We start from the raw sequence: 13,953 nt of genomic DNA on the forward strand, positions 1-13,953 counted from the left end.
CCTCTCATCGATACCTTTACCAAATCGTGTTCACCACACCACTCCCATTACCGACATAATCATTTCACTCTAGCCCATCACCCAGATGAACCAGACCTGACACGACTCTAAGCATAGCAGGCATAGCAAGGTAGGAACAACACATACATATGGCTCAATCACCTCCTACACATGCTAGTGGGTTTCATCTAGTTACTGTGGCAATGACAGGTCATGCAGAGGAAGTGGGTTCAACTACCGTAGCACACAGCAGTTTGAAACGCGTTGTCTTAATGCAGTAAAAGAGAGCAGGAGCGAGAACATGGGATTGTATCGATATGATCAAATGGTTGGTTGCTTGCCTGATGGTTCGATGCACTGATACGGTTCTTCGTTAGGGTAATCACGATACTCCTCGGAGGCAGAACCTGTCGCAAAGGACACCGATACACAACCATCACCAAACAATGTGCAACAATATGATGCATGCATGAAACATGGCAATATGAGTGTGTTGAGCTAATGCAACTAAAACCAGAAGGGTTTGAACCAATTTGAATCAAAGATTCAAATTTCAAACCCAAACATGGCCTTTTAAAGTGCTTTTCCTTGTTCTGCATTAAACATCAGGTTAACTTGTTTAATCATGCATGAAAATAGTACAGATGGATAGATTGGATTTTTCTGATCATTTTTCATATATAATTTGTCTAATTTGGAGTTACAGAATAAAAGTTATGAATTTTTGAAGTTTAAATTATATTCTGGAATTTCCTATATTAGAATAATTCCAGAAAATCAATTATTGCGTCAGCCTGACGTCTGTGTGACGTCAGCAGGTCAACCGAACACGTCCGGGTCAAACCTGACAGTGGGTCCCGCGTGTCAGTGTGATTAGTTTAATTAAAGTTTAAATAAAACTAAACCGGTTTAATTAACAGGGCTGGGCCCCACCTGTCATTGACTCAGGGGAGTCAACCAGGGCCCACCCGTGGTCAAACCCGGGTCGGCTGCACCGGCGTTTAGCCGCCGGCGAGCCCGACGCAGCGGCGGAAGTGGTTTTGGCCGTTTCGGCCACCAAATGGGTCGCGGAGACCATCGGGGTGGAGCTGAGGACGAGCCGCAGCTCTTGGTGGAGTCCGTTGGGGTCGGGGTGGCCGGAGTTGGCGCCGGCGACGACTTTGGCGGCCACCGGGGTTCGGCCGACGACGAACTTGACGCTAGAGGGGTCGGTGAGGCTCGGGGAGTGGCTAGCTAGGTGCTACGGGACACGGTGAGTATGATGGACACCGTGGAGGGGTCGGAGGATGACCGGGAGCACGTCGGCGACGAGCTCCACGGCGGTGGGTGCGGTTGAGCTCCGGGAGGTCGCTACACGGCTCGGGAGCAAGAACGAAAGGGAGGGGAAGATGGCTAAGCTCACAGTGAGTGCGACGAAGCCCTTGGTGTGGCCGGAGATGGACCGGAGCGATGACGGTGTTGAAGGGGATCTCCGGCGACGGCGGTTCAGGCGAGGTCGTTGCGGTGGACTCGGGCGTTGCGAGCGCTCGGGGCTCGGCTTGCTTGATGGAGTGGACAGCGGCGGAGCTCCTGGACACGATGAGAGGGCGCACGGGCGGCGGGGAGCACGGCTACGACGAAGGCACGGCGATGGTGGCGTCGGCCATGGCGGGGGAGCGCGAGGGGGAGGAGCTGGAGAGGAGAGGGGGTGTCTGGGGGGTTCGGGGGAGCGAGGGAGGCCGGTCCACGACGTCACCGGGCGAAGGGAGCAGCGAGGCGGCGAGCAGGTGCGTGGCGCACGCTGCGGTCGCCGTCGGGCACCTGCCTGCCTGCCTGGCCGGCAAGCAGCTCACTGGAGCGGTGCTGGGCTGGGCCGGCAGGTGGGCCGGGTGCTGAGCGCCAGGTAAGTTTTTTCCATTTTTTTTGTTTTCTGTTTTTTTAATACTTCTGCAACTTTGTTGAATTAAATAAAATACTTAGGCTACTCCTAAAATCACCAAACTACTCCTGGTCCATAGTTGGATTATTTCCAACATGAAACATTTTAGTTTGGAGTTATTTGAGCATTTAAATATTTTATATAATTTTAAATGCCCAAATTCAAATATTTATGATTTAATTCAAAAACCCTAAGATGGCCTAGGAAAATGTGCACCACTTTTGGCAGAGGTTCTGAACCAAGACAAAAATGATGGGCATTTTAGAAGGGCATTTCAGGTTCATTGAAAAAGTTTTTAGAAAACCCTAGTTGGTTTCAGAGGGGACTGGGGGTTCTGTCATCCCCATTTCAGGTTTCTGGTGAAAGAATAAACATGATGCAACACTCTAATACATGACTAGCTAGGGTGTGACAACTCACCCCCACTCAAAAGAATCTCGTCCCGAGATTTGGGTTCCTCCGGGAAGAAGGCGGGATACTCGAGTCGAAGACGATCCTCCCTTTCCCAAGTTGCTTCATCCTCAGAATGGTGCGACCATTGAACTTTGAGAAACTTGATATTATGACGTCGAGTGGTACGCTCGGCCTGATCGAGGATACGAATGGGGTACTCTCGATATGTAAGATTATCTTGGAGATCAAGCGTTTCGTAGTCCACTCCACGGATAGGATCCGAGAAGCAACGCCTGAGTTGGGAAACATGGAAGACATCATGGACTCTGGAGAGGTGCGGAGGTAGTTCCAACTGGTAGGCAACTTCTCCTCGTTTGGCGAGAATGCGAAAAGGTCCAATGTAACGAGGTGCCAATTTGCCTTTGATACCGAAACGATGGGTTCCCTTTAGAGGGGTAACCCGAAGATAAGCCTTCTCGTCAACCTCGAAAGTCATAGCCTTATGTTTTCGGTCATATTGACTCTTTTGACGAGATTGGGCCGTTTTCAACTTTTCACGAACGATGCGAACTTGCTCTTCTGCTTCCTGAATCATATCCGGGCCAAAGAATTGTCTTTCCCCGGTTTCTGACCAGTTAAGGGGTGTTCGACACCGTCGTCCATAGAGAACTTCAAAAGGGGCTTTACCCAAGCTAGATTGATAGCTGTTGTTGTAAGCGAATTCGGCAAATGGAAGGCACTTCTCCCAACCCATTCCGAATGAGATAACAGAGGCTCGAAGCATGTCTTCTAGAATCTGGTTGACGCGTTCCACTTGACCACTCGACTGAGGGTGGAAAGCGGTGCTAAAGGAGAGACGGGTTCCCATAGCATTTTGGAAACTTTCCCAAAATCGAGAGGTGAAAATACTTCCTTGATCCGAGTTAATTTCCAAAGGAACACCATGGAGAGACACTATTCGGGAGATGTATAAGTCTGCCAGCTGACTAGCGGTTATACTCTCACGAACAGGTAGGAAATGGGCTACTTTGGAAAGACGATCGACAACGACGAAGATAGCATTATTCCCTCTCTTAGTCCTGGGAAAACCGGTAATGAAATCCATACCAATTTTATCCCATTTCCATTCAGGAATAGCTAAGGGTTGAAGGGTGCCAGCAGGCCGTTGATGCTCTGCTTTTACACGACGACAGACGTCGCAATTAGCAATATACTGAGCAATTTCTCTCTTCATCCTAGTCCACCAGAACCTATGGCGTAGGTCCTGATACATCTTAGGACTACCGGGATGAATGGTGAGAGGAGATTCATGAGCCTCCTTAAGGATCAATCGCCTCAGGTTTCGCACTTTGGGAACCACTAGTCGATTCCCGAAGTATACGACCCCTTGATCATTAATGGAGAAACAATTCGCAATTCCTTTCTTGATGTTTCTCTTGATGCGGGAGATTCCCGGATCTACCTTCTGTGCTTTGATGATCTGGTCCGTAAGAGTAGGTTTCGCCACCAAGGTGGAAAGAAAACCTTGAGGAACAATGTGAAGGTTAAGCTTCCGAAATTCCTCATGGAGAAGCGGTTGACTTTGTTGTAGCATTAGGTTGTTACAATAAGATTTATGACTTAGCGCATCAGCCATGACGTTGGCTTTCCCTGGGGTGTAAGTTATTCCTAAGTCGAAATCTGTGATCAACTCGACCCAACGTCTTTGCCTGAGATTCAAATCCGGTTAGGTGAAGATGTACTTCAGACTTTGGTGATCAGTGAATATTTCGCAACGATTACCGAGGAGGTAATGTCGCCAGGTTTTAAGTGCATAGACTACAGCTGCAAGCTCTAGATCATGAGTAGGATAATTCTCCTCATGTGGGTGCAATTGTCGTGAGGCGTAAGCAATTACATGTCGATCTTGCATGAGAATACAGCCTAGTCCTTGTCGCGAGGCGTCGCAGTAGATAACAAAGTCCTTAGAGAAGTCTGGCGGTACCAGTACGGGAGCAGAAGTCAGGCGTCTTTTCAGTTCCTGAAAGCTGTGCTCACATTGTGGAGTCCATTCGAATTTCTTATCTTTCTTGAGGAGTTCGGTTAGAGGTTTAGCAACTTTGGAGAAGTTTTCGACAAAGCGACGACAATAGCTCGCTAAGCCCAGAAAACTCCGAACTTGCTTGACCGATTCAGGTGGAGTCCAATTAAGAACGGCTTGAACTCGCTCAGGGTTAACAACAATACCTTTACCAGATATTACATGACCCAGATAGGTCACTTCTGACAACCAAAATTCACATTTGGAAAACTTGGCATAAAGGCGGTGCTCTCGAAGTTTCTTCAACACTAGCCTTAGATGTTTGGCATGTTCTTCCTCGTTCTTGGAGTAGATGAGTATATCATCGAGATAAACTACGACGAATTTATCCAAATACTCCATGAAGATTGAGTTCATTAACCGAGAAAAGGTGGCTGGAGCGTTGGTTAAGCCGAAGGACATGACGGTGTACTCGTATTGGCCATAACGAGTAACAAAGGCCGTTTTAGGAATGTCCCCGTTTCTGATTTTGATTTGATGGTAGCCCAACCTCAAATCCATCTTGGAGAAGACTGAGGATCCAGCGAGCTGATCATACAGGTCGTTGATCCTGGGGAGCGGATATTTGTTCTTGATTGTGACCAAATTGACAGGTCGGTAATCTACAACCATCCGGTCCGTACCATCCTTTTTCTTGACGAAGAGGACGGGGCAAGCCCACGGAGATGAACTAGGTCGGATGAAACCCTTTTTCAAGGACTCATCGAGTTGTTTCTTAAGCTCGGCTAGTTCTAGTGGTGCCATCTTGTAAGGTCTTCTAGCAATCGGGACGGTTCCTGGAATGAGGTCTATTATGAACTCAACATCCCTGTCGGGTGGAACACCTGGCAATTCCTCTGGGAAGACATCCGGAAAGTCACGGACTACCGGGACGTCCTCAAGGTCTGGCAAAGGGCTGGCGTTAAGAGAATATAACTGTCGCTTGGCTATTCGGGTCAAGACATTGACTATCTTCCCCGAAGGATGGGTAAGTTGAACAGTCCTAGTGAAGCAATCAATTTGGGCATGATGAACTGACATCCAGTCCATACCCAGAATGATATTAATATCTGAAGATTTGAGGGCTATCAAAGATGCGAGGAAAACTAGTCTGTCGACTTGGATTTCATTTCCATGGCTTACTCTAGAAGTTTGCCATTTGGATCCCGGAGTTTGAATTACCATAGAGGTTGGCATGTCACAGAATGCGATGTTATGCAAACGAGCATAATTTTCGGATATAAAAGAATGAGAGGCTCCTGTATCGAAAAGAACAGATGCCGGGTGGCAATTAACAAGAAGCGTACCAAGAACGACATTGGGATCCTCTTGAGCTTCCTCGGCAGAGATACAGTTGACATGGCCACGTGCAGTGGTGGCCGGCTTGGCGTGGAACACTTTCCCTGTCGGCTTGCCACGGCCAACAGCTTTAGCAGATTGGTTGGGGTTGGTCTGGGGACACTCACGCATATAGTGACCAGATTCCCCACACTTGAAACAAGTTACGGAACTGGTACGTGGAGGAGCATTGTTGGTTGGACCACCATAGGGCTTGGCTGGTGCAGACTGTTGAACGGGGCGAGGCGCCTGGAAGGATGGCCTCGGTGTGAACCTGGGTGGCAGGGCAGTGTTGGGCACCCACACGTGGCGCTTCTGAGGACCAGCACCGGATGAGGAACCCATGTCACAGCCATGCTTGCGTGTTGTATCATAATCAGTCTGACCAGTCTCAGCACTGATGGCCTTGTTAACAAGTTTCTGAAAGGATGTGCACTCATGCAGACGGAGGTCGCGGCGAAGCTCAGGACTAAGCCCCTTACGGAACCTTGCTTGCTTCTTGGCATCAGTAGAAACTTCCTCAGTTGCATATCGTGCGAGGTTACCGAACTCCCTGCTGTAAGCATCCATAGAGAGTCGGCCCTGAGTGAAACTACAAAATTCCTCACGCTTACGGTCCATGAGACCCTCCGGAATGTGATGTTCACGGAAAGCCTCGCTGAATTCAGCCCAAGTAGTGACATGGCCCGCTGGGCGCATAGCTCCATAATTCTCCCACCATAGACTGGCGGGGCCTTCAAGATGATATGCAGCAAAGGTGACCTTGTCAGCCTCAGCTACTAGCGCAGAACGCAGTTTGTGAGAAATACTGCGAAGCCAGTCATCAGCGTCGAGAGGCTCGACGGAGTGGTGGAACGTGGGTGGATGTAATTTGATGAAATCACTGAGTGACACCACGTTAGACCTCTGATGGTGTGTTGTGTTCTGTTCAATACGCTCCAACAAACGGTTGGTCTCCCGCTTGTTTCTTTCGGCTTCCATCATAACCTCGGCTAGGGAAGGAGGATGAGGCAGATTTGCATTCCTGACTTCACTGCCTTCGGCCTGCTCTTGAGGAGCAGGGTTTGTGCGCGTGTTGACCATCCTAGGTAAACAAGACAATGATTTAGTCAGGATGATAAAATTCCGACATAGGATACAGAATGTAAGGAATAACTCGGAATGCAAGATGATCATCCGTATGACATGGTAGATACAGAAACTGCTTCTTTATTCCATCGTCATACACACCATACAGGGTTTAGTACAAGACCAAACAAGGTACTATTACGGTGAAAAGAGGATTACATCTCATCGGAGGCATTCCAAGCTCCTATACATTATTTTTCTACACCTCCGGAAGGCGATACAAACTAGGTCATATCCCACGAGTCACGCAGGACGATAGACGACACAGCTAACACGAACTAGTGATACTACTACTAACTCAGACCGATCCGTAGTAGTCCTCGTAGAAGTCACCTCCATAGCCCGGAAGCTCAACATGATCATCCGGAAACAGACGATCTCGCGGAGCTTGTGGACCATAGGGGCTAGGATGAGGTCTTGGACCAACAGACGGTGGCCTGCGGGGACCACGAGGTGGGGTGATGCCTCCTACATCACGCCAACCCATCACGTCTGGCAAAGCAGATCTCACAGGATAGAGATCGCGCATATCCGAATATCCAGCTTGCACCGCCGGTGCAAACCGAGTCAATGTGGCCCAGTGGTCAGCACGGGTATTGAAGAGCTCTAACCTCAAGGCCCGATTTTCACGGTCCTTATCCTCGAGCATCTCAGCAGTGGTGCGAGTCCGTGAATCCTCCTGGGTGGGGTCAGCATAGATAGCCTGGAGATACCCTTGTGCTCCCGGAAGTGATCCTGGCATATACCGGAAATCAGAGTTCCGAAATAGGCCAGACCTGACTCGCATGATGGTCATCATAGAGTAGGCGGCGTCCTGCACAGCCATCTCAATAGTAACCCCGAGTCCATAGGAGCAGTGAAGGGGCTCGGTGGATCCAGGATAAGATGGAAATATCCTGACAGTGCAGAGATACTGGCTTTGATTAAAATCTCGAAATTGCTCTTCGACCGTGTACTCAGGATACCAGCGGTATCTAGCCTCAGTCATTACCCTGACCAACATGGCGGTATGACCGGGTACATCTAGGCATCGAGTCAGGCAAACCACTTGATTGAGGTCGCGAGTGGCCATCTGAAAACACAATCATAATGCAAAGGCATTAGAATTTCTAGCAAAATTTCGGCAGCATAACAGCTGTAAATGCTCAAGAAGGATTTTGAGACATTTGACAAAGGATTTCATTCACACTCAACATCATCATATCAAAGTTCTGAGTCCATCCTAGCAACATAATGTGGTAGTAGAACTGAACTAGGCTTGTAACCATCGAACCTATAAGGTACTACTGATTAGTAACGCGTGATCCTAATAGAGAGAATAGATCCTAATTCCTTAACCCCCGGTGGAAGAATAGACTGACTCAGATCAGAATGTCATAAGATAAAGGAGTAAAAAGAGCCTTACGTTCCAACCCACAAACAATTCCCCTACATATAACTAAAGAATTTCTAGACTCAACATCGACCAGTTTGGCTTGGAGAACCTACAGGCAGTCCGGCTCTGATGCCAACGCTGTCAGGACCCCGACTCGATGTCACATCGATCTAGCCTGTAACACCTCATATCACTTTGCGGCCTCACGCACGGTATCCCCACGGGTGTCGCCTTACCTTTGCCCGGGACCGTTTGCGCCTTTTGGCTCACGTATATGATAGTGTCGCTAGCATCCATATGATAAGGAGCCCGGGCTGACATGACTAGTCGTAAACCCAAAGTGGCACAGACTTACAGGGACAGGCATCCATGACCCAGCTTCGAACGTGTCGGTCAACAGCAAGTGGGTCCGGGCTGTAGCACTGGGCTAGCAGGACTCCGGTAAACCGGGCTATAGCGGGCTAACAGGACTCCGGTACTCAATGCGTGACATTTCCCCGAAGGGACAGACACCGGAACGAGGAAGGACACATGCCGGCCAGCCTAAGTGTTCCAGAGCAGTAGCAAGCTACCATGGCTCAGCGGTAACACTAGGAGACATTTCCCGGTAAGAGAGGCTACTAAAGATAAACAACTAGATAGTCAGATCCCACACATACCAAGCATTTCAATCATACACACAATATGCTCGATATGTGCAAATACAACAAGGCATCACAACATGACTCTACGACACAAGTACATTATTTAAGGCTCAGAGAGCCATACATAACATACACAAAGGTATGGGTCTCACGACCCAGCATTCAAGTCATACAGTCATACAAACCAGCAGCGGAAGTAACTTGTCTGAGTACAGACAACTAGTAAAATAAAAGAGGCTTGGAAAGCCTAGCTATACTACGTGGTCCTTCACAAGCTCAGGATCACCACCTGGGCCTTAGCCTACTCATTGATGTCAACGTCTACGTAGAACCCATCAGAAGGGGTTGCAGCGTCTTCTGTAAAAATGTAAATTATAGCAACATGAGTACAAAGGTACTCAGCAAGACTTACATCAGATCCTACATACATGCATATTATCAAGAAGGGTTGGTGGAGTTGTTGCAGCAAGCCAGCTTTGACTCTTGGCTAGGCTAACCTACGAGACTCCAACTTGAAATGGTTTTGCGTACACGAGTCCACTACTCACCAATTCAATACACTACCGAGGATCCACCTCCGTCTTCCTACGGAAGAGCCATCCTCGGCACTCACACTTATCTTGAGGCTTTTAGCAGTTTCCATTTACTTGTCTATGAACTGTATAGGCAACCAAGTAGTCCTTTACCGCGGACGCGGCTATTCGAATAGATCATGTTAACCCTGCAGGGGTGTACTCCTTCATACACGCTCTCACCACTTACCGTTGTTTACACGACATGTACTCGGCAACCTTCAAGCGGAAGCCCAACGTGGGTGTCGGCCACGACCTACCTAATCACCTAAGCCTCCAGTCCAGGTTTATCGCCTATCCAGGTTCCATCCGCAGGGAGTCCGGCCGAGGTTTCCCATACGGCCCCGAACGATGTGAACAGGGTTCCCGAGATACCTAACGGGTATTCGGTACACCGTGCCACGTACCTACCGCATCATAGCCCACCCCTACGGTCAGCGCTGTCCACGGCCTCCAGTAGGCTACAAACACCAGAAACTACTTGCAACTCCTGGACAGAGAACTAGGGTGAATAAGAAGTCGAGAGGGTCCATTGGTTTCGGGCCCAATGCATGGTAGTAGCTGGTTCTTAAATCACACATACAGATCTCAGTGCTTAAGGTCGGCTTCAATGAAACAACCCACCATGTACTCCTACATGGCCTCTCATCGATACCTTTACCAAATCGTGTTCACCACACCACTCCCATTACCGACATAATCATTTCACTCTAGCCCATCACCCAGATGAACCAGACCTGACACGACTCTAAGCATAGCAGGCATAGCAAGGTAGGAACAACACATACATATGGCTCAATCAACTCCTACACATGCTAGTGGGTTTCATCTAGTTACTGTGGCAATGACAGGTCATGCAGAGGAAGTGGGTTCAACTACCGTAGCACACAGCAGTTTGAATCGCGTTGTCTTAATGCAGTAAAAGAGAGCAGGAGCGAGAACATGGGATTGTATCGATATGATCAAATGGTTGGTTGCTTGCCTGATGGTTCGATGCACGGATACGGTTCTTCGTTAGGGTAGTCACGGTACTCCTCGGGGACAGATCCTGTCGTAAAGGATAACGATACACAGGCATCACCAAACAATGTGCAACAATATGATGCATGCATGAAACATGGCAATATGAGTGTGTTGGGCTAATGCAACTAAAGCTACCAACGCTGTCAGGACCCCGACTCGATGTCACATCGATCTAGCTGGTAACACCTCATATCACTTTGCGGCCTCACGCACGGTATCCCCACGGGTGTCGTCTTACCTTTTCCCGGGACCGTTTGCGCCTTTTGGCTCGCGTATATGAAAGTGTCGCTAGCATCCATATGATAAAGAGCCCGGGCTGACATGACTAGTCGTAAACCCAAAGTGGCACAGACTTACAGGGACAGGCATCCATGACCCAGCTTCGAACGTGTCGATCATCAGCAAGTGGGTCCGGGCTGTAGCACTGGGCTAGCAGGACTCCGGTAAACCGGGCTGTAGCGGGCTAACAGGACTCCGGTACTCAAAGCGTGACATTTCCCCGAAGGGACAGACACAGGAACGAAGAAGGACACATGCCGGCCAGCCTAAGTGTTCCAGAGCAGTAGCAAGCTACCATGGCTCAGCGGTAACACTAGGAGACATTTCTCGGTAAGAGAGGCTACTAAAGATAAACAACTAGATAGTCAGATCCCACACATACCAAGCATTTCAATCATACACACAATATGCTCGATATGTGCAAATACAACGAAGCATCACAACATGACTCTACGACACAAGTACTTTATTTAAGGCTCAGGGAGCCATACATAACATACACAAAGGTACGGGTCTCACGACCCAACATACAAGTCATACAGTCATACAAACCAGCAGCGGAAGTAACTTGTCTGAGTACAGACAACTAGTAAAATAAAAGAGGCTTGGAAAGCCTAACTATACTACGTGGTCCTTCACAAGCTCAGGGTCACCACCTGGGTCTTTCGCCTACTCGTTGATGTCAACGTCTACATAGAACCCATCAGAAGGGGTTGCAGCGTCTTCTATAAAAATGTAAATTATAGCAACATGAGTACAAAGGTACTCAACAAGACTTAGATCAGATCCTACATACATGCATATTATCAAGAAGGGTTGGTGGAGTTATTGCAGCAAGCCAGCTTTGACTCTTGGCTAGACTATCCTACGATACTCCAACTTGAAATGGTTTTGCGCACACGAGTCCACTACTCACCAATTCAATACACTACCGAGGATCCGCCTCCGTCTTCCTACGGAAGAGCCATCCTCGGCACTCACACTTATCTTGAGGCTTTTAACAGTTTCCATTTACTTGTCTATGAACTGTATAGGCAACCAAGTAGTCCTTTACCGCGGACGCGGCTATTCGAATAGATCATGTTAACCCTGCAGGGGTGTACTCCTTCATACACGCTCTCACCACTTACCGTTGTTTACACGACATGTACTCGGCAACCTTCAAGCGGAAGCCCAACGTGGGTGTCGGCCACGACCTACCTAATCACCTAAGCCTCCAGTCCAGGTTTATCGCCTATCCAGGTTCCATCCGCAGGGAGTCCGGCCGAGGTTTCCCATACGGCCCCGAACGATGTGAACAGGGTTCCCGAGATACCTAACGGGTATTCGGTACACCGTGCCACGTACCTACCGCATCACAGCCCACCCCTATGGTCAGCGCTGTCCACGGCCTCCAGTAGGCTACAAACACCAGAAACTACTTGCAACTCCTGGACAGAGAGCTAGGGTGAATAAGAAGTCGAGCGGGGTCATATTTCAGGGCCCAATGCATGGTAGTAGCTGTATCTTAAATCACACATACAGATCTCAGTGCTTAAGGTCGGCTTCAATGAAACAACCCACCATGTACTCCTACATGGCCTCTCATCGATACCTTTACCAAATCGTGTTCACCACACCACTTTCATTACCGACATAATCATTTCACTCTAGCCCATCACCCAGATGAACCAGACCTGACACGACTCTAAGCATAGCAGGCATAGCAAGGTAGGAACAACACATACATATGGCTCAATCAACTCCTACACATGCTAGTGGGTTTCATCTAGTTACTGTGGCAATGACAGGTCATGCAGAGGAAGTGGGTTCAACTACCGTAGCACACAGCAGTTTGAAACGCGTTGTCTTAATGCAGTAAAAGAGAGCAGGAGCGAGAACATGGGATTGTATCGATATGGTCAAATGGTTGGTTGCTTGCCTGATGGTTCGATGCACTGATACGGTTCTTCGTTAGGGTAATCACGATACTCCTCGGAGGCAGAACCTGTCGCAAAGGACACCGATACACAACCATCACCAAACAATGTGCAACAATATGATGCATGCATGAAACATGGCAATATGAGTGTGTTGAGCTAATGCAACTAAAACCAGAAGGGTTTGAACCAATTTGAATCAAAGATTCAAATTTCAAACCCAAACATGGCCATTTAAAGTGCTTTTCCTTGTTCTGCATTAAACATCAGGTTAACTTGTTTAATCATGCATGAAAATAGTACAGATGGATAGATTGGATTTTTCTGATCATTTTTCATATATAATTTGTCTGATTTGGAGTTACAGAATAAAAGTTATGAATTTTTGAAGTTTAAATTATATTCTGGAATTTCCTATATTAGAATAATTCCAGAAAATCAATTATTGCGTCAGCCTGACATCAGTGTGATGTCAGCAGGTCAACGGAACACGTCCGGGTCAAACCTGACAGTGGGTCCCGCGTGTCAGTGTGATTAGTTTAATTAAAGTTTAAATAAAACTAAACCGGTTTAATTAACAGGGCTGGGCCCCACCTGTCATTGACTCAGGGGAGTCAACCAGGGCCCACCCGTGGTCAAACCCGGGTCGGCTGCACCGGCGTTTAGCCGCCGGCGAGCCCGACGCGGCGGCGGAAGTGGTTTTGGCCGTTTCGGCCACCAAATGGGTCGCGGAGACCACCGGAGTGGAGCTGAGGACGAGCCGCAGCTCTTGGTGGAGTTCGTTGGGGTCGGGGTGGCCGGAGTTGGCGCCGGCGACGACTTTGGCGGCCACCGGGGTTCGGCCGACGACGAACTTGACGCTAGAGGGGTCGGTGAGGCTCGGGGAGTGGCTAGCTAGGTGCTACGGGACACGGTGAGTATGATGGACACCGTGGAGGGGTCGGAGGATGACCGGGAGCATGTCGGCGACGAGCTCCACGGCGGTGGGTGCGGTTGAGCTCCGGGAGGTCGCTACACGGCTCGGGAGCAAGAACGAAAGGGAGGGGAAGATGGCTAAGCTCACAGTGAGTGCGACGAAGCCCTTGGTGTGGCCGGAGATGGACCGGAGCGACGACAGCGTTGAAGGGGATCTCCGGCGACGGCGGTTCGGGCGAGGTCGTTGCGGTGGACTCGGGCGTTGCGAGCGCTCGGGGCTCGGCTTGCTTGATGGAGTGGACAGCGGCGGAGCTCCTGGACACGATGAGAGGACGCACGGGCGGCGGGGAGCACGGCTACGACGAAGGCACGGCGATGGTGGCGTCGGCC

Source organism: Triticum dicoccoides, chromosome 3A, assembly GCF_002162155.2.
Source record: "Triticum dicoccoides isolate Atlit2015 ecotype Zavitan chromosome 3A, WEW_v2.0, whole genome shotgun sequence".
Taxonomy (NCBI): domain Eukaryota; kingdom Viridiplantae; phylum Streptophyta; class Magnoliopsida; order Poales; family Poaceae; genus Triticum; species Triticum dicoccoides.